At 44.1% G+C, this 25647-nt stretch overlaps 1 protein-coding gene across 6 annotated transcripts in view; it reads left to right on the forward strand.

Moving 5' to 3' along the window:
* The first annotated feature begins 8223 nt into the window (after positions 1–8223).
* The window catches only part of Spats2l (spermatogenesis associated serine rich 2 like), a 167390-nt gene continuing 149966 nt past the window's right edge, over positions 8224–25647 (forward strand). The window contains exon 1 of one of the 6 annotated variants that reach the window (XM_028765626.1): positions 8224–8240. The gene's annotated coding sequence lies outside the window, so the exon portion shown is untranslated. Of the gene's footprint in view, positions 8241–8299; positions 8464–12748; positions 12851–25647 lie in introns of those variants that run through there. The other 5 variants (XM_028765624.1, XM_028765631.1, XM_028765627.1 and 2 more) reach the window with 5 other exon arrangements.

Consider the following 25647-nt stretch of genomic DNA (forward strand, 5'->3'; position numbering starts at 1 on the left):
CTAGGTTTTAAAAACACAGTAAGCTTTACCCAGGAATCCTATTTATTAACCAAAGAATAATCTCAACAGAAGCACTTGCACTTTCCCTCCCAGTAACTTTTCAATTAGACTTTAAATCTAAAGTTCCTTATTAGGGAAGTAGGGCACAGCATCCTTTGGCTGAACTTGCTTCGTCTGTGGAAGGAATGAATACAGGATCCTTCCCCTTGTGTTGGACCTCTTCATTCCTCCAGCTTCCTATCTAAAAGCTATGATTACATCATACTACAACATATTTTCAAAAAAGGTCTTTAAATTTTTAGGTTTGTGTAACATTTTCTTCTGTAAGCCTAAGCCTAGATTCCTTTAGATTGAGTTGTATAACCAGGAAGACAAATGGCAGTGTCAACTGACAGATGAGCAATGTCAATCACTCATCTGTCTGCTCTGGGCTGGGCACCGTGCTAGGCTCCAAGAACAAATGCCTGAAGAAAGTATGGAGCTATGTGAGCTGTTACGTAAAACAGCAAGGTACAGGAATTAACAGGACTATAAAGGATGGATGGTAAAGATGCACAGGTAGCAGGTCTGATAAAAACCCCTATGTCACCAGGCTGTGGTCCTAATATCATCTCCACTACTCATTGGAGTGCTATCTGTTGTGGGTTTTACTGATTCTCCCAACAAAAGTTCAACTGCAGTCCTAACCCTGAGCATTTTAGAATATGACCCTGTTTGGAGATGAAGTCTTCAAAAGGAAGTCACCAGAATAGTCTCTAGTCCAATATGACTAACGCCCTATACAAAGAGAAATATGAACACAGATACAAATAGATATAGTGGGAAGGCAATGAGAACAGAGATAAGGAGAAGTTGGCTATCTCTAACCAAGGAGAAAGACCTAGAACAGAGCCTTCCTTCCCAGCCCTTGACAGGAACCAACTGTTGGTCCCTGGGTCTGGGACATGCAGCCTCCACCACAAAGAGATAGCACATGTGTATTGTTTAGCCTTCCTACACATGGTCCTAAGTCCACAGGAAGCGAATGCACTGTAAACACATTATACACACGATGTTATAAACACATTTTACATCCCAGAATCTACTCTAGTAAGGCAAGTACCATAATAGAGAAAATTTAGGTACAAGCACGCAGGAAACATGATACATGTGCACAACTGCCTATGACTCATTTTTGTATGGAGATGGTGAGGAGTCAGAAGAGTTCTCCTCTTTAAATATAGACTCTGAGTCTACAAGGGCACTTGTACCTGCAAGGCCACCTGCACTTCCTGGCATCCAAGAGCAACATTAAGCAGGACCATTTATAAGATAAATACTATACAATAATGAGAAGAATTTTAGAATACAGCTGACTTAAATAGATAATACTTTATGTTAAGTAAAAGCCAAGATACCATTGCTTAAGTGGTAAGTAGTCATAGATGCTCTTTCTATCTCCCTGTTCATAAGGTTTGTGACAGAGCTGCTCTTGGTGGATGGAAGCTAACCACTCATCAAAGAATGAATGTGTCTGTCTTGAGTGGACGGCAGCCTATTCATGTGTAACTTATACAACTCTTGCCATCTCTCCTCCTACTAACACAACAAAGGTAGACTGAGCCTAGAATTGTTTTCTTAGAATGCATACTGATGTGTCTTTTAAAATCAGGCCCAACCTTATAATGGGTGTATGTTCCCTCAGGAGCAGCTTCTGAGAAGGGAGGCTTAGCCTTAGAAAATGAGAAGCAGTGAAGACAGTTCGACAGGCTTAGCCCAGTCACACTGCTGTTCCCTCTTGTTTTTGCCATTATTTGTTTCCAGGCTCACAAGCCCAAGCCTTTTCTTTCCACCCAAGTCTCCTTCTCTTCTGGAACAATGCCAAGCAGAGCCCTGGTTCCCAGTGACAACCCGACCAGCTGTAGCTGAATGTCAAGAGCATGACTCAGGGCTCCGGAGCCACCTGAGTGAGCCTTGAAGCCACTTGAGTGAAACTTCATCGGTGCCTGTTTCCCCTTGGCCAATGTCCACAATGAGTTCCTCTCTCAGTGTCGCTTGGTCCTGTCCTTCCACGTCTAAATAATATGATGGTGTATAAAGGGGAAAACCAGGAGTGCACAAAGATTAGAGTGGAAGTCCCCTACATTTTAGCCTCCCTCTGGGAGTGTTACAGTGGAGATGCCCTTCAATTTCTACTGTTTTTCTTCCTGGAGCTCACATTGGACCAAATGCCATGATTTCGACTTACTCCTTAAAAACCACATTCTTCCTTGTCAACATGGACGACTCTCCTTTTGATAAATGGGTTTATATTTACATATGTGTCAATCCATATATCTATGTATGTATGCACACATGCATATGAGTGCTCATGGAGGGCAGAGCTGTCAGATCCCCTAGAACTGAAGTTATAGGCACGTGTGAGCTGAACACTTCTCTTCTGCAAGCAGCAAGCACTCTTAACCACTTAGCCATTTCTCTGGCCTCTCTCCCTTATTTTAAAGTGCTTAGTATTCTACACTGTAGACACACCCAACTTACTTACCCATTCTTCTGTATGAAGATGTTGAGGTGTGCTCCACATTTTCCAACTTACAATAACACTACAATGGACAGCTGTGTAAATGTGTTTCTGTACACAGTATTTTCATAGGATAGATGGTTTGTATTGGCAAAGGGCAGTCAGAGGCTGGGTGCAGCTTTAGTGTTTGTGAGTACTGTAAATTGCTTTCTGAGCATGTCTATCAGGTCAGATTCCAGCCAGCTAGATACACAAGAGTTCTTTCTTTTTATATACACTTACACTTAAGAGAAAGACATATTTTTGCCATAAGAAGTAGAACCCATGTTGTCGTGTGCTGACTTACATTCTGACCATTGGTGAGTTTGAATATGTGTGCATTACCATCAGAACATATTCCTCTTTTTGAGGGATGCCTCTGCACCTCTGTCCACTTGAAATATTTCACTGCTTCTCCTTTCAATATAAGTTTCTACAATCTGTCTTAGCCCTTTACTGCTATGCATAGAAATAATAATTTTATCATGTTTTTTCTGTTACAGCTCCTTATATTTTTAAATCATATTTCTAACTAATATTGTAAAGATAACTAACAATGTGAGGTAGTCTTTTACTATCTTTAGGACTAGGACTTTTATAGCTTTAAAATGTTTACATTATTCATCTCTCTGGAATTTCCTCTGAAATGTGGAGTAAGATACTTCTGTGTAACTCACGAAGAGGACTGTCTATTCACATATCCGTTTACTATGGGTATACAGCACGCAGACATCTTAGCATCACTAAGAGACCAGTCCTTCCAGTCTTCAGATACTGGGTCAGCAGACACCACTACCGAGCACACCCAGCCTTTGTTTGTTTGTTTGCTTGCTTTTCTTGAAATTCGTGTTTCTAGAATACAACCAGATCCATTTATTTACACTGTCCATAGCTGTGTTTATAGTGCACCAAGCAGAAGAGTTGAGTACTTATGATACTGACCATGGGAAGGTCAATGTTTGCTATTGACCCTTTCACAGAGAAGGTTCCTTGACTCACTGCATGTAGTCTCAGGGTCCTTAGTTTCCATATAGGGGAGAAAAACCACACAGGGTAGAGTTCTCAACCTGTGGGTCACAACCCCTTTAGGAATTGACTAGGAGTTGCTTAATACCATACTCAGATAATTTACATTATAATTCACAACAGTAGCAAAATTACAGTTATGAAATAATGGATACCTTTATGTTTGGGGGGTCACAACATGAGGACCTGTATGAAAAAATCACAGCATTGGGATGGTTGAGAAGCACTGATGTGAGAACATGAGGTATAGTGAGGTATCCTGAGTGCAAACTGGAGGTGTAGTAAGGCATTTCAACATTCCTCCTAATGATTAGCATAGCCCATGGCCTCACCTAATAACCTGGAAAGCCAAGAAATATAAGCTAGTGTGTACCTTAAAGGAGAGGAGTGATTGGCCACTTGGCCACAATACCGTCTACAATTATGAACTTATTTTTACTGTTCCCAGAGTTGCCAGAGTCTGTGCTGGATAGTTTTATGTTAACTTGATGAAAACTAAAGTCATCCGGGATGAAGGAACCTCAATTGAGAAAATGCCTATGTAAGATAGGCAAGCCTGTAGGGCATCTTCTTAATCAGTGATCAGTGAGGGAGGGCCCAGACCATTGTGAGTGGTGCTATCCCTTGGCTGGTGGTCCTGAGTTCTGTAAGAAATCAGGATGAGCAAGCCACAAGGAGCAAGCCGGTAAGCAGCGCTCCTCCATGGCCTCTGCCTCGGCTCCTGCCTCCAGGTTCCTGCCCTGCTTGAGTTCCTGTCCTGACTGTTCTTCAATGATGAACAATGATGTGGAAGTGTAAACTGAATAGACTCTTTCCTTTCCAACGTGTTTTGATGTTTCATCATAGAAACAGAAACTCCATCTAAGTCAGGGCCAGAGCGTGGGTCTGGCAGCCCTAAAGAGGCAGGCTCAGCAGTCCATCCTCAATGTGCCAATAAAGAGATCAACCAAGAGTGGCCTGACTGGAGGTAGAAGCCTATAATGCCAGCACTTAGGAAGTAGAGGCAGGATCATGATTCGAAGTCATTCTTGACAACATAGAAGCTCTAGGCCACTCTAGGCTATGAAGAGACAGGGAAGGAGGAAGGGAAAAAAGGATGAAGGGAGAGAGAGAATATGAGTTAATCAGAGGAAGGATTTAATGTACCACATTTGGAAGGGAAACAAATAAAGTCATGTTACCCTCCCCAAAACCCAGCATGGGACTGACGTCTCAGTGGAGAGTAAGAGGGTTGGAGGTGTCCATAACTAAGTAGTCCTGGTCAGCTGTGGCTCTGCCCATCACGGATCCATCCTTGTCTCTATTCCATTGTCACCAGCAAAGTGGACGGATGTGTTGTCAGAATTTAGTGCAGTCTTTTCCTATGAGATAAGTACCCCTTCTGTTTAGCACTTTTCCTTCCTCAGCATGAGACTCCAAGGGAAATACTAATTCCTTGGGGATGATTGTTTCCATAGTCTGATCCCTGGTGGGAAGAACACTTCTCTTCCCTTTAGAATATCTTCACTATTGCCAGGACAGTTACACTACCTCCCTATTTGTAACCAAAAAGGGACCCAGATTGTAATGAAGAAACAAGCGTCCCAGACCCAGTGACTTAGAACAAGTTCTACGTCTTACTTGTACTATGTGTCCACTAAAGACCACAGATGTGGCCCTGCTCAGTATCATCTCTGGCTCCTGTCTGATGGAGGTGCCACCTCTATGCACCTCACTGTTTGCAGTACTGGAAGGAGATAACATGGAGATCTGTACCAGAGTACTACCTCCAATCACTCTCATCCACACCACGGCCTGGAGCAAGTTGTAGGGCCACGAACCTGTCAAACAAAGGGGTGAGATTCCATCAACTGAAGAGCTGGAATATCTGCAAACAGGTATGGTTTGTCCATCACCACCCTGAGGGAGATTACCTGGATCCTACCCAGTGACTGTACCCAGTCAAAGTCCGGCATCTCTCTGTGGTAGCAGCCCTATCTGGCCAAATGCTGCCTGGTACCTTGGAGCCTAGCATCTACTTCACTTCCTGTCTATGCCACTCACTCAGATATTGACATTCAAAGGGACACTGTGCAATTGATGAAAGCCTTAAGCAGGCTCCCTTGAACGTGTTCCTTGCTCTCAATGACCCACACCTACAGATTCGGGTATCCAGCACAATGGGGATTGAAAAGCTAGGAATGTGACATTTTATGGAAATCAATACTGTTCAGTCAGCTTTACTGACCCCCATGCTTACAGTGAAGTACACTGGGTAGAGCTTGAAGGAGACAACACAGAAGGAAGCAGTAGCTACAGATTTAAAATATCATTTTAAACATTTAAACATTAGGAAATATAAACCTACATACTTTGCCCTTACATATTTAGACATTTGCTGCTGTGCTACTTGTTTGCTTCAGAAGGGATCTCTAGTTTTTAGATTTAGTTAATAAAACAGTAAAATGAGACTCACGGATTATAATCTTACAAAATAATTCTGAAGAGTCATATTGGCATAACCTCCTGGTTATCATTTCAAACAATGTACTTTTTTCAAGCAATTCTCCAACATCTACTAAAAAACACAAATCTGTCTTTTTTCTCACACTCCATTTCTTTGGGCTTTTACCTCTCCAAGTAATATTAGTAGGGATCTATTTTATATGCTTTAAAAAATTATTTATGCTTGACTCATCAAAACACTGTCTTGTTAATTATTTAAAGTGCAAGAAGCTTTAACTGACACTTCAGCAAGCACTTTAAACCTTAACGTTTTACTTTTTTTTTCAGACCAAATTAGTTTTAGCAACCAAAGATCTAAGTTTGGTTTGAAACTATCCATAGAATGTTCAGTAGTCTGATTTCTTTTGCTGGGCAGTGTCTACCTCCTGAAAGATACTATTGTTTCCTTTGGGTTATCACACGCCCTTGCCCTTTCCTGGGCTGGGCCTCCGACCCCCTGGAGATGAGCTGAAGTCTGATGCGTTCTTCTAAAACTACTGCTCTGTTTTTACATCAGTCCTGCGTTTTGAATTCTCTGCTCTTGGCCTACAGAGGAGTTATTATTATAGGGATGACTTACTGGAAAGCCACACTCAAATATGAAAAGGCAAGGTCTGGCTTCTGAAAATCCTTTCATCCCTCTGGTCTTGAAAGCATGTTTCTGTCAGACTTCAGTAAGCAAGTTGGATTTGGAGTCCCGGGAAGGTTATGAAGTGGTAGAAGAAAGGAATGAAGGCCGAGTTCAATGTTATTTCCCAAGCCCATCCTGAGGGAAGCGATAATTTATTACTTGTTTTCGAATTCTAGTCATGGGGGAACCTTCGCTCAAAACTTAAACGACTTACTTTGCAAGAAGCCCTGAAATGTGCACCACACTCCAAGTTGGATCATTCCAAGTTACTAATTAATTCTTCTAAATTCAATAAGCAATAGGGTGGCATTTGTCCTTGACTTGTACAGAAGCTGGCTTTTCTGTCTGCAGCAAAGGTGGGGCCAGACTGGGTTCAAATTCTTCCTCTAGTTACTAGTTGAAAACTTAGGCAAGTTATTTAACCTTTCTTTACTTGCAAGTAGGTGGGCAAAACCCATACCTACCTGCTGAGATTATCTGAAGGATTGGATCAGATTCCAAAGCACACTCATTCACCAATCCAGCCTATGTGGTAGGAGAAAAATTCCCAGTCAGGTAACACAAAGAGTTATTTCTTTTCAGCTCTTCTTTTAACCAGAGTGATCTTTGTCAACTAGGCTATGATGTATTGTAGATCTGAATGTTACCTGAAAGTGTAATTCGTTTCAAATAATGACTCCCTTAAATGGAATACAATTCTGCTGTTTTGAGCTTGAAAGGCGAAACCGACTAGTTGGATATTTGTAGAAGGCTCTGAAAGCAACGAAGCCCCTGAGGAACAGTTACTGCCCAGAGAAAAGGCGGCTAGGAAGTTACCCTTCAAAAATAAACCTGAGAGCAGCCTGCATTTCCCTCTGCTGCCTCTGGAAGAGGTGTGTGATCTAAAGTGCATCCATCATGAATAATGCTTGCCTTTTCTCTCCGACTACTGCACTCCCAAGCAGAAACATCACCGGCCGATGCCACGGGTGGCTCGGGGCAGCTCGGTGGGTGATCACGCACGGTTAGAATCCCGCGTGAGACCCGGAGCGAAGGCGAGGGGCCAGAACACTTCAGCTCAGTCTGATTTCAAAGGTCGGGCTGAGCCCCCAGCGCTCTTCCCGGGGCCTGATTTTCCGCGGCATTTCCGAATAAGCTATCTTTGTTTACATTTGAGCTTGGCTCACTCCCAGAAAGCATTACTACCTTCTGTCGGGAGAAGCGTCTCGCCTTTGCAGAGGGTGCTGGGGCAGTAAAGTTCGTTTTCCTGGGTAGGGAAGAACGATTCTCTTGCTCCTCGCGCGGGTAGTGCCCTGTGTTTGGATGGTAGTGGGCAGTTTAGGGTGGGTGGAGGTTTGAAGGAGAAGGGGAGAAGGTTGGTGCAGGGCAAGCCAGGGAAGTGCGGAAGCTGTATGGGGGATTCTTCTAGAAAGTAGGGTGGGAAAGGAGCTGGGGAAGGCGTGTGGAGGGACGGGATCCGTGTCAGAACGTGCGTGTGAGCGGATACAAAACCCAGGGAGGCGTGATCAGCGGCGTGTGTGCAAGCCCGAGCGAGGGGCGCCGGCGGGGTGTGTGCTCCTGGTGAGTGACACGGAGGGGCGGGCGGCCGCCGGGCGGGGGCGGCTGCGCGGGCGGGAGTGTCCCTGCGTGGGGCTGGCGGTGCGGAGTTGAGGCAGTGAAGGAATCCAGCCTGCCCGCCGGCCCAGCGGCCCTGCCGCTGCTCTCCCTCCGCTCTCCCTCCGCGCCGCAGGGGCCGCCAGCGCCGCGCCCCGGCCCGGGACAGAGCGGCCGCGCTCGCACCGAGGTAAGCCGGGCTCCCCGGGACTGGCGGCTCGCCGGGGCCTGCGTGGCCAGGGTGGGGGTGATCGACCCGCCGAGCGCCCGGAGGCCGCCTCTCGGGGCGCTGGGTGTGGCCCGCGCTCGGCCGACCGGACGCGGAGGTCGCGGTCCTTGCCTTCCCCCGGCGGGTGGTGGGGACGGCGGAGGAGCTGAACGCGGACCCGGCCCGCCCTGCTCCGTGCGGGCGCCCCCCTGCGCTCAGCCTCGCGCCGCGGAGCTGCCTGGCCGGAGCGGGGCCGCAGGTCCCGAGCACCCCGCACCCCTCGGCGCCCGCGGGACCGGGTCCCAGCGTTCGTGTGCGCGCGGCGAGGGCGCGCAGGGCAGGAGGGAGCGGGTGCCCGGGCCGCGGGACCGAGCGGTGTCATCGCAGGGGTCTGGGCGGAAAAGCCCCCCGAGCCCGCGGGCGCCGCGGACTGCAGCCCAGAGCGAGGGTCGTTTCCGAGGCGCGGAGACAACTTGAGTTTTGCGACTCTGGGGAGATCGCAGAGCTTCTGGCGGGAGCTCTGCTGGGAGTTCCGCGTTTACTGCGGACACCCGGGTGAAGAATCCAGCCTTCACCTGGACCGGGATGCGACGGAAACCTCCCATCGCTTCCTTCCCCTCTTTTAGAGTGGAGCCTTCCAGTGCGCAGTGGGGTTGGCGTTTGTGAACTTGATGGGATTTCGGCTCTCGGCAGTCCTGATTTTAAGCAGGTGCCAAGGTTGTGGAGACCCGACACTCTTCATTAAAGATTCTTTCTGGACAGCATTTTGCTTTGAGTGTAGTACAATCTCTATAGTGCGAGACTAGCGAAAACCCTTGAACTTCAACCACAACGCCGTCCTTTCCTTTCATAAAACATATGTAATATTTCACTTGCCTATTTAGAATATTAAAGTATCTGTCCCCTTTGCAGCCCCGAAGATCTTAAAGGGCGTGGGAGAGAGACAAGGAAATTTTAGAATCTGTGCAGAGAAAGAGTAAGGTCGTGTGGTCTTTATACCGTCATTCAATTTTGTTTTAGAGGAGCATTCATTGCTACTCAGACTCTGTTTTCCAGAGAGTAAGCAGATGTGCAATATGGCAGAGAAAAGAAAGGACAGGAAGTCAGAAACAGAAAAAGACTATTCAAGTAGTAAAACCAATCATTTTGAAAGAACTCTTTTAAAAGTTGCCTTCTGGATAAAATATTTTTGAGCCTTATGAAATTGTGTAACTTAACCAGAAAGCAGTGTTCTGTGATAGGAGACAGTCTTATCAAGGAACTGTAATGCTTTAAAAAAAAAAAACTGTATCTGGTGTTTGTTGGTTTTTTAACCAGGAAAAAAAAATCAACTTTGGGAGTGATTTTCTATTTGGACAAGGCAAATACTACTTTAGTCTCTAATTAGAGTTTTGAAATAAACTCAAGCTGGGTTAGAAACCTTTTTCTGTGGAGCAACAGAACAGAAAACATGTCAGAGTCCGTATGGCTTTAAACACACACACACACACACACACTACTAGCTCCCAAAGAGAATTTGCATAAAAATACGATTGACTTGAATGCAGAGACAATAAGAGATGAAGAGGGAAACACTGAACATCTGGGAAAGAGTTGTATTAATTGGCAATTTTTGTTCTTTAATTTCTGAAATATTAAATGATTGTCTTAGAATCATTTTAGGTAATGTGCTAGGTTTAGTCAGGCAATGTGTCCAGGACTTCTTTTGTGTCCGTTTTGTTGTGGGGAGCCACCCCCCCCCCGAGATCTTCAACTGCTAGTTTCTCTGCTCATACTAATTTCAAGTGGTCATTGTGGAAAGAGGTGATCAAAGGAACAAATACTTAAGGCACAGCGTGACAGCTGGTGAAGCTCTGCCAGGTAGGTCACCTCTACATGGAAATGGCAGTTAAGCCTTAGAAATGCCTCATTTTTAGTCCTTTAAAAAAGAAAGTCAGTTTCTTAGTCTACAGTCAGAGACTAGCACCATTGTTAACAGTGGGTGTTCATTGATGGCTGGGTTCTTTTGGAAGGGCAAAGGTGGTCTTCCCTGAGGACCTTTACAGAACTATAGTCAACATCTTAGGAGATAAGTCAGGATTCGAAGTGTCAGTTCCAGTTTTGATAAAATGGAAAAAGTAGAAGTTGCTTATGGTAAATTTTAGGCTGCTGCCACCGCTGTCATCGTATAACAGGAGAGTACATTTTGTATGTATCTGTTAGGTACTGCTTAGTCACTGTTCTGTGGTCTTGCTTCCCTGGTGACCATCTCACTGTTAGTTAACTATGATAATCTAATCTATGTGTATACACAGTATAAACAGTAGCTTGGGTAAGCAAGACACAGGATGTAAAGGCATATACCATGTGGACAGACTTATAAATGGTTGTGTCCATCGATCTCTGAATGGTTGAACGTAATTCACCTGATCAGTCACTTCTACCACTACTCCACTGTCAAGTGGAATTGCACAATTAAGATGGAATTTGCATTATACAAACAGTTAAAGAAACAGTAAACATAGGAGAAAGACAAACCTTTTATTCCCTTTCCTCTTTTGATGACAACTCTTATGAAGGTGTTATTTCCTTAACACATGAAAATGGCTAATTTAGAGTAGTGAGGCTTGTTATGTAAATAGGCATATGCTGAATTCCTACAGGATTTATCCATTCAGTGTATTATAATGGTTAGGACCCCCTAATCCCCTAGCAGAGAGACATGGTACGTGAAGGTGTGCATCGCCAGTGCGTAGCATTTCCGCCATGCCTGTTTGATAGCGTCTACTCTTATTTAAGCACTGTCTACCCTTTGATCATAACAGATCTTTAGCTGTAGTTCTGATAGCTCCCCATTCTTGTTTATCTGCTTGCATAACAGAGTTTTCATGGTGGCTGTCTACTCTCCAGCCAAAGGGTATAGGCAAGATAACAACATAGCTGTGCCTTCGATGATGAAAAGTCCTTCTGTTTCTTAATACTTTATTGTTTCTCAGGATCACCTGATCCAGGAATCCCTTCTTTTTTTCCAATAGGAAACTGTATCAGATCTTGTTAATCTTTTCCTGTGACAATTTCTCCTAATAGACAGCCCTACATTTCTGTTTCGTCCCTCATTCCTCTTTAGAGCCTATGCCCTCAGCCTTTGCTGTCTGCTGGGGATTTTTACAGCCCTCTGCATCTTCCTCTCTTTGCCATTGAGTTCCCCAACCCATGCTTCCTACAATGATGACCTCCTACAAACATGCATCTCTTGAGAATGGTTCTCCAAGATAGTCTACTGGAAATCTGTCTACAGTGAGCTTGGGCTTAATTGAATCAAAGCCACTGCAATTCTCCCCAAATGAAGATGGTCTGACTTAAGATTTTTCAGCTTTGTGTGGTGAAAACATGATGTGTGTTCAGCAGAAACCATACTTGAGTTTCTGTTCTCTCCTCAGGATAATGATATGCAATATGATGCTCTCTTGGGATGCTGAATAGTAGCCTTGGGCTACAACTCCTAGTGAACCCTGACATCGGGAGTGGAAACAACGGTCTAACCTGTAGCCAGTAGGCCCCATGTGGTACAGGATAGCTTCAGATGGGGGACAACACAAAATTGTAACTAACTTGAAGTATTTCTTTGTTAGCATTGTTGCACAGTTCTCTAGGGTGAACACTGTAGGTGACAAGATTCTCTTGCAGTGTTGAAAGTCCAGGCACCTCGTCTATGTGGCCAGTGCCTTTAGATGTAAGTACACAATACATTGTGTAAATTAAACACTTGTTTATAAACTAGTCCCTGTGTCAGATGGTTTTGTCCAGCAATAAGCTAATATAAGTGTCCCTAGTATGTTTATAGTAAACTAGACTGAGCACTGATGCCTAGCAGGTTAGGGGATATTTTTCTAATGTACTCTGAATTTACAGGGACACCTACAGTTCAAATCCTTTGTCTCCTGTCCTTGGTTGGCATGAGGCCCAACCTCCTAGTCTGTTTTTCATGCATTTTATACTCTTGCCTCAATTGTTTTATTTCCTGCTTCTTTCAAACATGAGCCTCTGTTCCTTTGCTTGTCTCCTTCTGCCCTCTGCCCACTGCCCTTTTGCCCCTCTGCCCTCTGCCCTGCTCACTTTCCTTTCTTCCCCTTTGTTCCTGCTTGTTTCTCTCTGACTCAACCAGTCTTCAAAGACAAAGCCTGCCCATGTTACCTTCATTGGTTTAGTCTTCTGCCCTTCGTCTGCATCCTTCCTAAGTTCAGGCCCTTGCTTAGATTTCTCTTACACTGCTGCTTCTTGCTTTCACAGGTAGACTGCCAGCTTCTTGAGGACACCAATATACCACGTACCTGAAACAGCTATAAGCCAGTGGTGTTTACCAAATGTACCTGAAGACATAAGCTAGAAGGTGTGTGTCCTTAACTCTCGGGCTTTAATGCCATCTCTGCCTTGCTCACATGTCAAGGGCCTCACTACAGCGTGACTTTTAGTCATGACCTCAATGAATGCTCATTAATGTAGAACTTAATGTTGACATTGGATGAAAGGGACAGGCATTTGAAGGTGGCATCTGCTAAGGAGTTTCCCTCCCTCAGCTTTCTTGGGTGGTTCTAATCAGTTCCTCCATTCATCAGCTGTGAGGTTCTGACTTGGCATTTCCAGAGTTGAGAGGATGATGGAGTCTGGCAGTTGTGACTTGGAATTGAGGAGGCTGCAGTTATTTTAAGGTGGGATGATGGGTCCCAGGAGTGAGCAAAAATGAAAAGCATCAGGCTTAATGCCAGTATTTTATATGTAAAATAATCAGGCTAAAGCCGTCAGTTACATAAAGATCCTGTTAATTGACCTTAAAACTCCAGACTATATAAGGCAGGGCTACCCAGCCTTTTCATTTAAAAGCATCCCTTTAACCTGGAGAAAAATCATCTGGAATCCATCTGAGAGTGAAAGGTGAGGCAAAGAAGAGCTTGCCCCAGCCATTAGAGCAATGGTTCTCAGTCTTCCTAAAGCTGTGCCCCTTTCATACAGTTCTCTACGTGTTGTGATTCCCCCAACCATAGGATTATTTTGTTGCTACTTCATAACTGCAATTTTGCTACTGTTAGGAATCATAATGTAATTATCTGTGTTTTCCAATGGTCCTAGGCAACCCTTGTGAATGGGTCATTTGAGGCTCCGTGAAGGGGGTCTGGACCCACAGGTTGAGAACTGACTTACTTTGTATCTGGTATCCTTTCTATGAAGGGCTTGCTCTAGCCAGTCACATAACATGCATCACAGAGATAGAGGCCTAAGGGAGTTCAGAGGGGAAGATTGTGGCACGACAGTTGTTTGGGCTGATTTTTAAAGGAATTGGATACGATTCCAGTGGCTATTATTGGGAATCCAATGGGGAGGGAAAGTGTCTGCATGGAATGGAAACTTGATTTCCTGTGTTTTAAAAAATGTCTTCTGATCCCAGCCCCCTGTTTCATTACTGTTGCTCCTGTGATGAAACCCACCTAGAGTGCTGGGTATTGGTGGTGTGAGGTGCTTGATAACGGAAGCTAAAGTGTGTAGAGATGCCTCCTGTAATCCTGTGTGATGCCAAGTTCTGAACTGACCATGAAATAAAGACAGAATAAATCCTGTACACTGTAGAACCTAGTATGCCTCTGGTTTGTGCCCAACCCACTCAGAATGCTCAGAAGAGCCTCCTGCAGGATGAATGTCACAGAAGCTGACACTTGCCCAGTAATGAGTAAGTAATGAGGTTGCTCAGATTGTGGTCCCAAGCAGCCAACGTGGGACACTCCCCAGCGCCTCTCTCTACTGGAGCGCTGGGGATGAATAAGCACACTGTTAATACAGAGCCCTGGGTTGATTCTGTACGACTTCCCCCATGGACTCTAAAACGTGGAGCAGTGGGTACCAATCTCAGATTTGTGGTTTCAAGGAAAGTTGTACATTACAGATTGTTCCATTTTATGAGGTGAGAAACACCTGTCATTCAGCATGTGTCTTACTTAGTTACACATACTATGTCCCTTTGTCTTCAAACAGTGCTAGGAGTTCGTGTGAGTCCCATTTTACCAAAAGAGCAAAACAGAAGTCTAGAAAAGTTAACAGTAATTTATAAAAGATACATTAAACCCGGGCAGTTTGAGTACAGGAACCACATACGTTCTATGCTGAAGAGAGGATACAAAAATATGCATCGCCATTTAAAAGGTCCATTGTTTAATTCTCTTTAATGAACAAGGTACTAACTATGGCAAAGTGGCAAAGTACTATCTCATTGTTAGTGGCACTAGTTCCCAGAGATCCAGAACCAACTGAATATAGTTACCACAGTTTTATCACTTACAAATCCACTCATTTCAACTTGACAATGAACTTTTGAGCTGGAGTTTATATGCCCTTTTGAAATGGGAACACTAGAGTTCGAGGAAGTTACAGAACTTGACTGACTGAAAAGTTGCTAAGTGTTAGATACTCTGCTTGGTGTCTGGCCCCGAGGCTCCTGTTTTTCTGCACAGCACCCTGGGAGTGGTGCACAATGGCACCAAAAACATCAGTTTTACAGGCACTGGCCACTGAAAGATTGCTAGTTACCATGAACTCCCTGTGACAATGGTTCTGCAGATGAGTGGCAGGTTCTCGATGGTCAGGTGAATGCCACAGGTGTGTGGAAGACCTGCAGTGTATTAAACCCACAGCCTCAGTTTTCCAGAAACACCAACAGCAACAGCAGCAACAACAGACTAGTGAATTCTTTCTGTCTTCAATCTGATTTATGAATGATACGCAGAAAAAGGAAGAAGAAAACTGCCTTCATGTGTAATTATGCTAGGTCCTCTCCCCTCTTCCCCAGCCTCAGCATCCTTTGGGGTTCTGCCTCTGCTTTCTCTTTGCATTTATCCTGCAGCAGCTCATGTGTTTTGCTTCTGCCTGCCACCTGTGTACCAGTGATTCTTAAATCTGTATGTCCAGCCCAGAGCCTTTTCTAGTACTGTCTCAGGTACTATTGACTAAGCGAGTCCACAATTAGATCTGACTGCAAGCCAGCATCAGCCTTTGTGGTCTCTGTCTTGCTTAGTGAAGCCACTTCAGCAAGTAGGAGTCACCCTAGAAGCCTCTCTGCCTTGTCTGCTTTTTCTTGACCACTGAGCCCTAATAGAAGCTAGGTGACCATCTTTTCAAACTCCCCAGAGTCTGCCCTCTCCTTTCTCCACAGTGACTCCCATTGCTGCGTTGGGTCAAGTTGTCAGTCTTTCTCTTGAGGTTTATTCTAGTCTCTCTGCTTTCTGTCTGGCGTACTTCCAATCTGTTCCTCACAGTACTGCTTTTCTAAAAGGCCAATCTAATCATGGCTCTTCACTTAAAACCCTTCAGCATGATGACTATAGCTGAGAAGAAAGTGTAAGCTCCCTAGCAGGGCACAAAAGCTCCTTTATGATTCAGGCCCTTCCTTTCAAGTGCATACCCATCACTTCTAATGATACTGGGCCCTGCTGTCTGCTTCCATCCACAGCATCCTTATTAAAGGAAACGCGCTATTATAAGAAAGAAAAGGTAGAAGGGATGGGGACAGAGGAGAGAATACAGAACTGTGGGTTCGGTACCATAATACCACTACTGCCTGTACCTAGTGAGCACTTGAAACATGGTTGATTCAAAGTCTGATGTGCTAGGGATGTAAAAGAAGCGGCTTTAAAATATCTCATTATTATAAGCTCGTGTGCATGCATTTGTACCTGTGTAAATGTGGAGTCTAGAAGTTGACCTTGGGTGTCTTCCTCAATTATACTCCACCTTATTTTTTGAGACAGGATCTCTCACTAAACGCATGGCTGGCTGACTGAGCTGTGTCCGGTGGCTGATCCTTCTTTCTCTGCTTCCCTGGCTCTGGGATTACATTTCTATGTACATTTCTGTGCCTGGCTTTTTCACATGAGTACTGGAGATTGATTTCAGTCTCTCAGGCGTCTTCAGCAAGCACTTTAGTGAATAAGCCCCTCGTTAGTATAATTTTGATTAGATATTGAGATAAAATATTTTTGCATATAATCAGTTAAATAAAAGATTATTTAAACTAACTTCTCATTGTTTTAGCCTAGCTACTAGAAAATCTGAGATTGCCTGTGTGGGTTGCATTGTGATTTTATTAGACAGCATCACTACAGAACATCTCTGCCTTCCCAGGAAATGTGACTGGCACAAGCTCAACCCATGAGCCTTTGGGATGATTAAGTCAGATCCATAGTACAGGGAAACATCGGTTGTTCAGTTTCCCAAATCCAGAGGTATAAAGTGCTTTAGATAAGATTCAGAATCAGAGAGACAGATTGTGAACACCTTAGCCTAGAGTCTTACGTACAGCATTCACAGCATGGAAAGCACAGATGCAGCTCTCTCCTAGGTCTTCCCAGTTACTTTGGGAGAGGAGCAGGAGTCCTATGGTGTGAGAATGGGAGGGCTTGAGGTAGACAAGAAGAGAAAGCGAATGCACTATCCTGGAAGCCTCCTACTTGTGAGAAAGCAGGAGAAATGCTGAGGGCCAGGTCTGTGAGATCTCAGTCAAGCCTGATGGTTTAAGACTTAGCCTTCCAACTCTTTAGCTCTTGAGATCCTGAGCCGATTCATCAATCAAGGGGTTTAGAGTTAATAATGTGCATATCATGCCGCCGCTGTGCACCAAACAGAACTGTGCCAAACGCTGGTAAGTGCTCTACAGAGCCTGTGCCAGACACTGAAGGAAACCTTCTGTGCATCAGTTAACCCCAAAAGCTTTGGGAGAAGGGTTTGTGGCCTATCAGGAAGACCCAGCAGACAATATGCTGTGTCTTAAGAGATGTACAGAGCTTTGTGTATTCACAGTGGGAAAATGATGGCACTCTTTGTCAGGTTGAAGCAAAAGGAAAGAACTCTCCAGGAGAACATGGTGGAAGAAACCCAGCTTTTGAGAGAAATTTTTCAGAGGGCCAGATTCCTGGGAAAGTCATGGATAGGCAGTGAGAGAGATTTGCATGCTGGTTCATGGAGCCCTGCAGTTCAGAAAAGAACCTCCTGTCCTGGATTTCTCTGTGAATAGCTGTTTTGATTTGCTTTACCTGGTGAGCATTTGTATAAGGTGTTGTCAAGAAGAAATGTTCCTATGCTAAAAATAAAACCCTGAAAGTCACATATCTACTTCCATGGGCCGAGTAGAGTAAAGAGCATGCTGCTATGGCTGTTTGTTCCATGTTTGCAGCCTCTGGGACTTCTGCAGAGGGAGTGCCACTCCTTAGCATCTGTACCTTGGTGACTCACCATCCAGTGGATGGTAGATTCTGCTCAGGAAATCATAACTCAGCCTTGTTCTTGAACGGTCAAATTTTCCATCTGTGTGCTAACCCCCACCTCCTCTCACCCGTGCAGCCATCCTGACTGAAGGTCCTGATGTATCTCTTTACACCTTGAGACAGCAGCACTGTCTGTGAGCCGCAGACTCTAGACCAGAGTCTGTTACTTTCCGGTTGATCATTTTAATGTTGCCATCCACCAGCGGTGGTCAAACCTTTAGTAGATTATTTGTAGGACGGAATCTCTTCCTTGCCTGCTGGATGCCTTCGTTCATTTTTCCTGGTAGTGGTTGTAACCAAAATACCTTAGGAGGCACACTGAAGTTTATTCAGCTCACAGCTCAGGAGGCTGAAAGTTCAAACAACACAGCTCTGGCTCTGGCAGGGGTCCAAGAAAAGATGGCTGATGTGCATGTGGGTATGAGGAAGGGAATATTTCTTAAAACAGGAAGCCAAGAGACAAAATGCTCTGTAACGCCTTCCAAGGCTACATTCTCAGTGACCCAAGGACCCCAGGGGGCTTCACTTCTCAACATGGCCATACACTGAACCAGGTTCCCAACACATGAACCTTTGAGAGATAAAACTATCTTGGCAATATGAACCATTGACTCTTCCCTAGTTCCAGATGCCTGACAAGAGATGACTTTGTAGGTGACCCCTCTGCTGGTTTCTATGTCCCATTTGTACTGTATGTGCAACTGGAAGGCAACTATAGCGTGCATTTTCACAGATGATACATCTTTGTGTGTGCCTCCAGGTGGAAGGTAGGGTGGAGAAGAAAAGTGACTGCCTTCATGTGTGGTTTCAGAATCCACACAATCCTGAAAGGGCACCTCAGATATCAATAGTCCCCTTTTGTTATAGAAAATCTACATTATAAAACTATCCTTTTTCCTAAATCCAGTGCATTTTAAAGGCAAGGCAAAAGAAGTCTCAGTTGGGTGTTCGGAAGTCTCAGTTTGATGCCTGGCTCTATAAGCTGGATCAAGGCACTTAGCCTTCCTGAACTTTGATTCCATCATGTATGAAGAAAAATAAGCAATATATACCATTATGTTATGATTTCATTATGACTAAATAAGACAATATAAAGTCCCAGGGCCTCAAACCCGAGTGCTGTGGAAGTGGTGACTTAAGCTTGTTAGACTCGTGGTTCTTGACTTGAACAGTTTCTCAGCCCTTCCCCAAGGCTGATAAAAGAGAATCAAAATCCAGACCAAGGAGCCAAAATTCTGCCCATTCAGTGGTGAAGAAAAGACCAGAAGGAAGCTGCCATTACATCTTAGTTAAGTCCAGTCCTGGATAATAGTTTGCATTTGTGAAAATTCTCATCTGGAATTGTGGGTGCAGCATGAAGCCATAAGGAGAGGCCTGTTTACATCCTCTGCCAGGATAGCCTGACAGTAGGCAAAGCAGGCTTTTGAATCCTGGGATAGTCAGGTGCACTGCTGTCAAAATAAACTGGAGGTTTTTCTTTGCTGATAAATTACAAACAAAAGAAGTCACTAAAATACCCTGAAAAGGTAGCTTCATGAAAAAATTAGAGACCAGGGAGAGTTCTTTATACTCATTTGGTTGGAACCTTTCTTTGCTTAACTGTGGGTGTTGGGGAAGTTCTTTTGTTGGGAGCTTTGTTGCTTACAGGGAGAGAAAAGCTTTTGAACATCAAAGAAGAGTGATTCTGATTAGAGGCAGTGCTGTTGCTCTGGTGCAGGCTGACTTTTGCACAGTGCACTGATTGCTAGTACCTGACCAAGGGACCCTTCTAACTGACACAAGATGAGGGTCCTGATGTGATGCCACTTGTGAAAGACAGCTATGCATATGGACAGCTCTATATTCATTATAGGGAAACTGGGAGGTGTTACATGGACCACTGCCTTGCTCCAGGTCTTTGTCCTTCTCTATCTTCAATGAGATTTGAGTGGTGGACTGGATTCAGAGTGTGGGTCTGGTCTTCACACTCCTGATGAATTTGACTGCCTCATTGTAACACCAGGACCTTGTATAGATAGGGCCTCACTGCGTATGCATGGCAGGCTTGAAACTTGTTACATAGGCCAAGGTAGCCTCGAACTCATAGAGCCTGCCTCTACCTCCCTGATGGGATTAAAGCCATGCATCCTCATGCCTAGGTAGGGTCTTTTTAAAAGATTTTATTTAATGTTGGCCTGCAGCATTGAATAAATCAACTCATTTATCGTTCTATGGCCCATGAACAAGAACTGTTTCAGTTGTGGTGGGTGATAAAAGCTCAGTTTTCCACAGCTCTACTAATTCATATTTTCCAAACTTTTGCTAGAGTTTCATATTCTGGGTTGTATTTCAAGTAGCCTCCTCCCCTATTGATTAAGGCAGGACATATTTAGGTAATACTTGGATAAAATGTACTTGTAGCATCCACATGAAAGTTTCTAAGAAGAAATTAGAGAGAGATTGTCAGTACCATGGACCAAATGCAGGAATTTCTACAGTAGCCCATTTAAACCTATCTAGGAATGGGGACTTCACACACTAAGGATGCCAGGTAACACTAATGACTGCAGCTGGCAGTGCTCCTAGGTCTGAAGCTTGTTTAATGTTCAGCCTTGTATTACGGTGAGCACACTGCTATTCACTCTAAGTATCCTTAGTGGTCAAAACTATCTCTTAAGAGCTTTTCTTCACAGTGCATTGAAATCTTCCTCCTGCAGTCGGCCTTCCAAAGGCCCTTTGCTGTGGGACTGCGTAAGGGTATCCTGAGTCATGGTTGAGCAGGTGGCTAGAACCCCGAGACTCTGCAGACTCTGCGTGGGATTCTGCGTGAGAACCGGCAGGAGTTTGGCGCCCCCCAGAATCCAGAATCCTGAAAAGTAGTCACGGTCTCCATAGAATTACATTGTTCAGCCACATAGGCCAGGCTATAGGCCTCAGGCCCTAGAGATTTACATACTAATGAAGGCCAGAGGGCAGAGCAAATTAAGCATGCCTCCCCCAGATCCTCCCTCAATCCTCCCCCTTTTCTCTCTCCCTATATAGCTCAGGACTGCCCTGAGTTTTGGGGGATATGCCTAGATCCATCTTTCATCCGCCATGACAATAAACCTCTTTGGAACCAAGGACTTCCTCATGTTATTGGGGCCTGCCGCCGCCAAAGCCTCTAGGCCGCTGGAACTACAGGGTTCCTCCCAAATGTGGGACCCGCCACAGCGTGGAAGCCCCTCCGGGGGCCCCACTGCGGTGGCAGCCTCTAAATTTTCCCCACACTTTGCCATGCCATGGAACAGGCTAGTGTCTTCGGAGAGCTCTTGTATTTGAGATGATACTCAAACTCTTTTCTTTTCAGGGTGACATGGTCCAGTTCTCAAACAAGGCTTCTCGTCCTGCCAGCCCTCTTCTACCTTGCTGTCTATTTCTCTAGATGTGGGTTTTCCACTTCAGCATCCTAAGCCTTCTTAGGCTTCTGAGGGACAGAGAACGTGGAACTACTTAGCTCCCTTGACCGTGGGTGATCGTCATTAGCCAGATTCTGTGATAGCCTCCTTTGTAAGCCAAGGCCAGCACATCTCTAGTTCATATATGAAGGCAAATCAACATGCCAGGTCTTTTTCTTAAGACCCGCTACAGTGCTGGGACCCTTCCCTGCCCAAGCAATGAGAGAGTTCCTCATCTGTCCTTAGGGTTGTTGTCAAGTTGTTTGTCCTCATTATCAAGACAATTTTGATATCCAGTTTTTAATTGTTTGTTACTGATACTTTTGTTAACTTATCAAGTGGGTGTTTCAGTTTGTGATTTGGTTTGGGCAATGGAGCCAGGGTTTTGCATACACTAGCCAAGGACTCTGTCACTGAGTCAACCCCCACCCCTTTCCCTACCCCAGCTCTAAATACCTGGAGTCTGTCTCTTTCTCCAAGAGATCCAGCATGAGAATTTTATATCTAGCATGACAACCTCACGTTTACTTTGTTGTCAAAGAGTGTATGACAAGGGGATATCTTAGCCCAGCACATCCGTGGCGCTCACCGTTGGTTTGTTTATTACACATTACAGAATCCCTCTTTTGAGAGAAACAAGACTGATTTAGAAATAGTTTTGGGGTTACATTACTTTTTTCTTTTGAAAAAAATGACTGAAAATTGTTTCTTAGCACATTATTCATCTCATTTCTATAGAAACATGTTCTTAAAACAAGTCGCTGAAGTGACAGGAAATTACTCCTTACGTGTCTCTCCAGCATGTTGTCGTGTTCACACCTCCTAGGAGAGATAGTACCAGACTGAGACATGTCCAGACAGTAAGCTGGCACCTACAGACATGCTCCATGACAGTATCAGTGGCGTGACTATGACAGAGACTGTGTTGACAGCACAGTGTCAACTATGGATGTGTTTTCTCCAAGCACAGTAGTCTGTTTTATTTGCAAAGTCTTTTTGTTTGTTTGTTTGTTTCTTCCTTTTGAAAAAAATACTTGGGCTTTTTAGATTAACGCCAAATACTTTTCCTATAACACTGTGTTTTATTATTGCTTTGTAGCTTTTATGCACAAAATGCTTTTTATATGTTTTCCCCTTTGCCTTGAACTAGATGTAGAGAAAAGTACAAGGTTAGTAGTCATAAGAAACTCAAATCCATGTGGTCAAGGCATGAACCTTGCCTCGTTAAAAGAGTAGCATTTATGTTAATGTTTTTGAAGCATTCTCACACATTTTCTCATGTGAAAAAATGGATATATACATATTTGTTCACTTTAGGAGATACAGAGATGACACAAGCAGAATAAAACACAGCTAGCCTTTTACCACCTGGAGATGGTCACTATTGAAGCTTGGTGTGTTTGCTTTCCTGATACACATTTTGGGGTGCTTGTAAAAGTACTGTGTGTGTGTGTGTGTGTGTGTGTGTGTGTGTGTGTACTTAACAAGCCTGAAAGGCACAGACGTTAGTGCTGAAGAACCAGTGTAGAATAGTAATTAAAAGTGCCTTGAATCCTAAGGGTGTAACTCAAGGGTTCCTGGCTTGAGTCCCTAGCATTGCCCCCACCCCTGGAGTGTTTCAGTTCTGATACTTTGAGACTCTAGTCCTGCCAGGCAGTGGTGGTACACCCCTTTAATCCCAGCACTTGGGAGGTGGAGCCAGGCGGATTTCTGAGTTCGAGGCCAGCCTGGTTTACAGAGTGAGTTCCAGGACAGCCAGGGCTACACAGAGAAACCCTGTCTCGAAAAGACAAAAAAAAAAAAAAAAAAAGAAAGAAAAACCCAAAAAAGAGACACTCTAGTCCTAGCTACACTGATTATTATTATGTAGCAACAGCCATTTCAAAACTCTTTAAATCCCCCCTTTCCAGTTCCATGAAATAGGCTGGTCATAGTGCATATCTGTTATTGGAATTAGTAAGAGTGTGGAGTTTGGTCTATACTCTGTGCCGCATACGCATGAGCTATAGTTGTTAGATGAGTTATTTTTCTTGATTTATTCACTTAAATTCTAGGGTCAAAATTTCCTTGTTAGAAAATATTTGAAAACATTTAGAATGGCTGCATAAATTTCAATATATGAATATAATTGAATATAATGTCATTTCCCTATAGTTGGCTTGTTTCTAATTCTTTGCTACCCTAAAGAACACCACAGTTACTACCCCATACTTTATTTTTTTGTGCATAGACAACAGATTCAAAGATGAATCTACTACTGATGACATTTTTATGGAAAGAGAAGAGATTTCAGAATTTTTGAATGTTTCCCAACGTGCCAGATTATATGCTGTGTGTTCTTTACAGCAGATTTCCCCTTTCACCCCTGCACAGCCTTATTGAGGGAGTTCTGTCACCCCTAATTTTCAGAGAAAGAAGGTCTGAGGGCAGACAGGTTGCTTGCCTGGGGTCACAGATAGGCAGTGGAGGTGGAGATACAGGCAGCTGTCTGGTTTGGAAGCTCAAGTCTTTTCCATTCTGCCATACACTCATGCCTGTCTCTTGGAGGCCAGCAGAATGAATAGTCACTATTGTGCTTTCTACAAAATGCCACTGGGTGCCACGTGAAGGCTAGGACACTTGGCTGGAACTCTTGGCTTGCTCAATGAAGTTCCTCTTGTGTGCGGATGTTCTTATATGTCTTGGAATGGAGCCTCATTAAAATAAGTCGTTAAGTCAAGGGAAAGCAGCACTGATACAGTTACTTGATGAAAGCCACGCACATGTAGAAGACATCTATTGAGTCAAAACAACAGAAAGCTTCTTTGTTTTAGTTGTACGGACTAGGTCAGAATCACTTATCTGCCCGGGAATCAGAGTGCTTCACACAAATCAGCTAAGGAATTAAACAATAAGAACACTCAAAATAAATTGACTCTGTCAAAAGAAATTGCACATTTCTCTTCTTGCTTGTTTGGTATTGATTAGCCTTAGCCATAAGAGAGTACACCCTGAAGGAGGGTTGATAATACTCTGAGTATCAGTACAGGTACAGACAGGGGAACCTGAAGTATATTGGGGTATATCCCCGCCAAAGAACTATTTGTGAATTGCCAAGTTGTCTTTAAAAAGTCAGCTTTGGGAACATTTATCTTGGCAGCTCTCAGACCTGACTCACAGCATGCAGTGTGGCAGCCAATCTTGTAGGAAAAGCATATAATTAATATGACGAAGAAGGCACAGGTATTGCCAGTCAATACCTTACATCGTTCCCTAACAAAGGGACGATTGAAGTTACTTTTTAGTAGGGTGATCGTGGTTTGTCATTCCATAGATTCCGATTCCTAGTAAAACTGATCAAGAAAGAAATCCTGGTTGTAATCCTGCATGTATAAGACACGCTTTGCTGTAGTGTTTACAGCCAGTACTGTCTAGTCAGGACAGCTAGCTTTGGCTTTTGAATTCTCGAGGTCTTCCATCTCTTGAGCTCACATACTTTTGTCTTGTGATAGTTCCATTTCCTCCATTCACCTCTCAGGCTTGAAAAGGAGAAGCACCAGCGTCAGAGTACCAGTAGGCAGGAAGGGTTCAGGTCCTGACAGAACTTCTTTACCAACTTGGACTGTGTGATAACATTGTCTCCACCCACATGGAGGTGCTGTAAGTGGAAGCTACAGTCAACCAACCAGTCAACCTTTAGTTCTTTTCTAAAGATTGGTCCTGTCACTCAGTCTACCAGACAAAGAGCTATCCTCCCATGCACCCAGGTCCTCGACTCTCCAGTGGGGATAATGGAGATTACAAAGTCACAGATCATTTGAAGGATCAAATATATTGGACAAACTATTTGGCTAACTCAGAAGTTCTTTCATGTTCTGTTTTCTTAGTTACTAGCTAATGGTCATAGATCATCCTCCTTGAAGAGGAGCCAGTTTAAAATATTTTCAGATGAACAGTGGCTATATTCATAAAGCATAGGCAACAAGTACCTCTCCTAGGTCCAACCCCATGGGCATTTCTGACTCTTGGCTACCTTATCAGATGATACTGGCACAGACCTTTTCTCTGCTCTGAAACCCTCAATTGGCTAGCCTAGAATATCTCAAAAGTTGGATGTTCATTCATGAAGCACAGCCCTCTGAGTATGGAGACTTAAGAGCAGTCTTTGGAACACATTAAAGTCCTTTGTAAAAGTAGATATTAAAGCTACATCTATAACCACAGAACTCAGGAGGCAGAATCAGTAAGATCACTCATGAGTTAGAGGCCAGCCAGGGCTAACTAGGAAGTTCCAGGACAGCCAGGTCTACATAGCAAGACTCCATCTCAAATTTAAGACATAGATATTTGGATTTACTATGCTGTCCTGAAATAGAAGCAAAGCTGACATATTTAATATGCATTTTAGCTTTCAATATAAAAGCTCAAAGAAAAAGAAAAAAGTAGGAAACTGTTCTGATAAGATGGCATTGTAGAAAATTGCAAGA

This window comes from Grammomys surdaster, unplaced genomic scaffold (assembly GCF_004785775.1).
Source record: "Grammomys surdaster isolate TR1022 unplaced genomic scaffold, NIH_TR_1.0 165, whole genome shotgun sequence".
Classification (NCBI taxonomy): Eukaryota; Metazoa; Chordata; class Mammalia; order Rodentia; family Muridae; genus Grammomys; species Grammomys surdaster.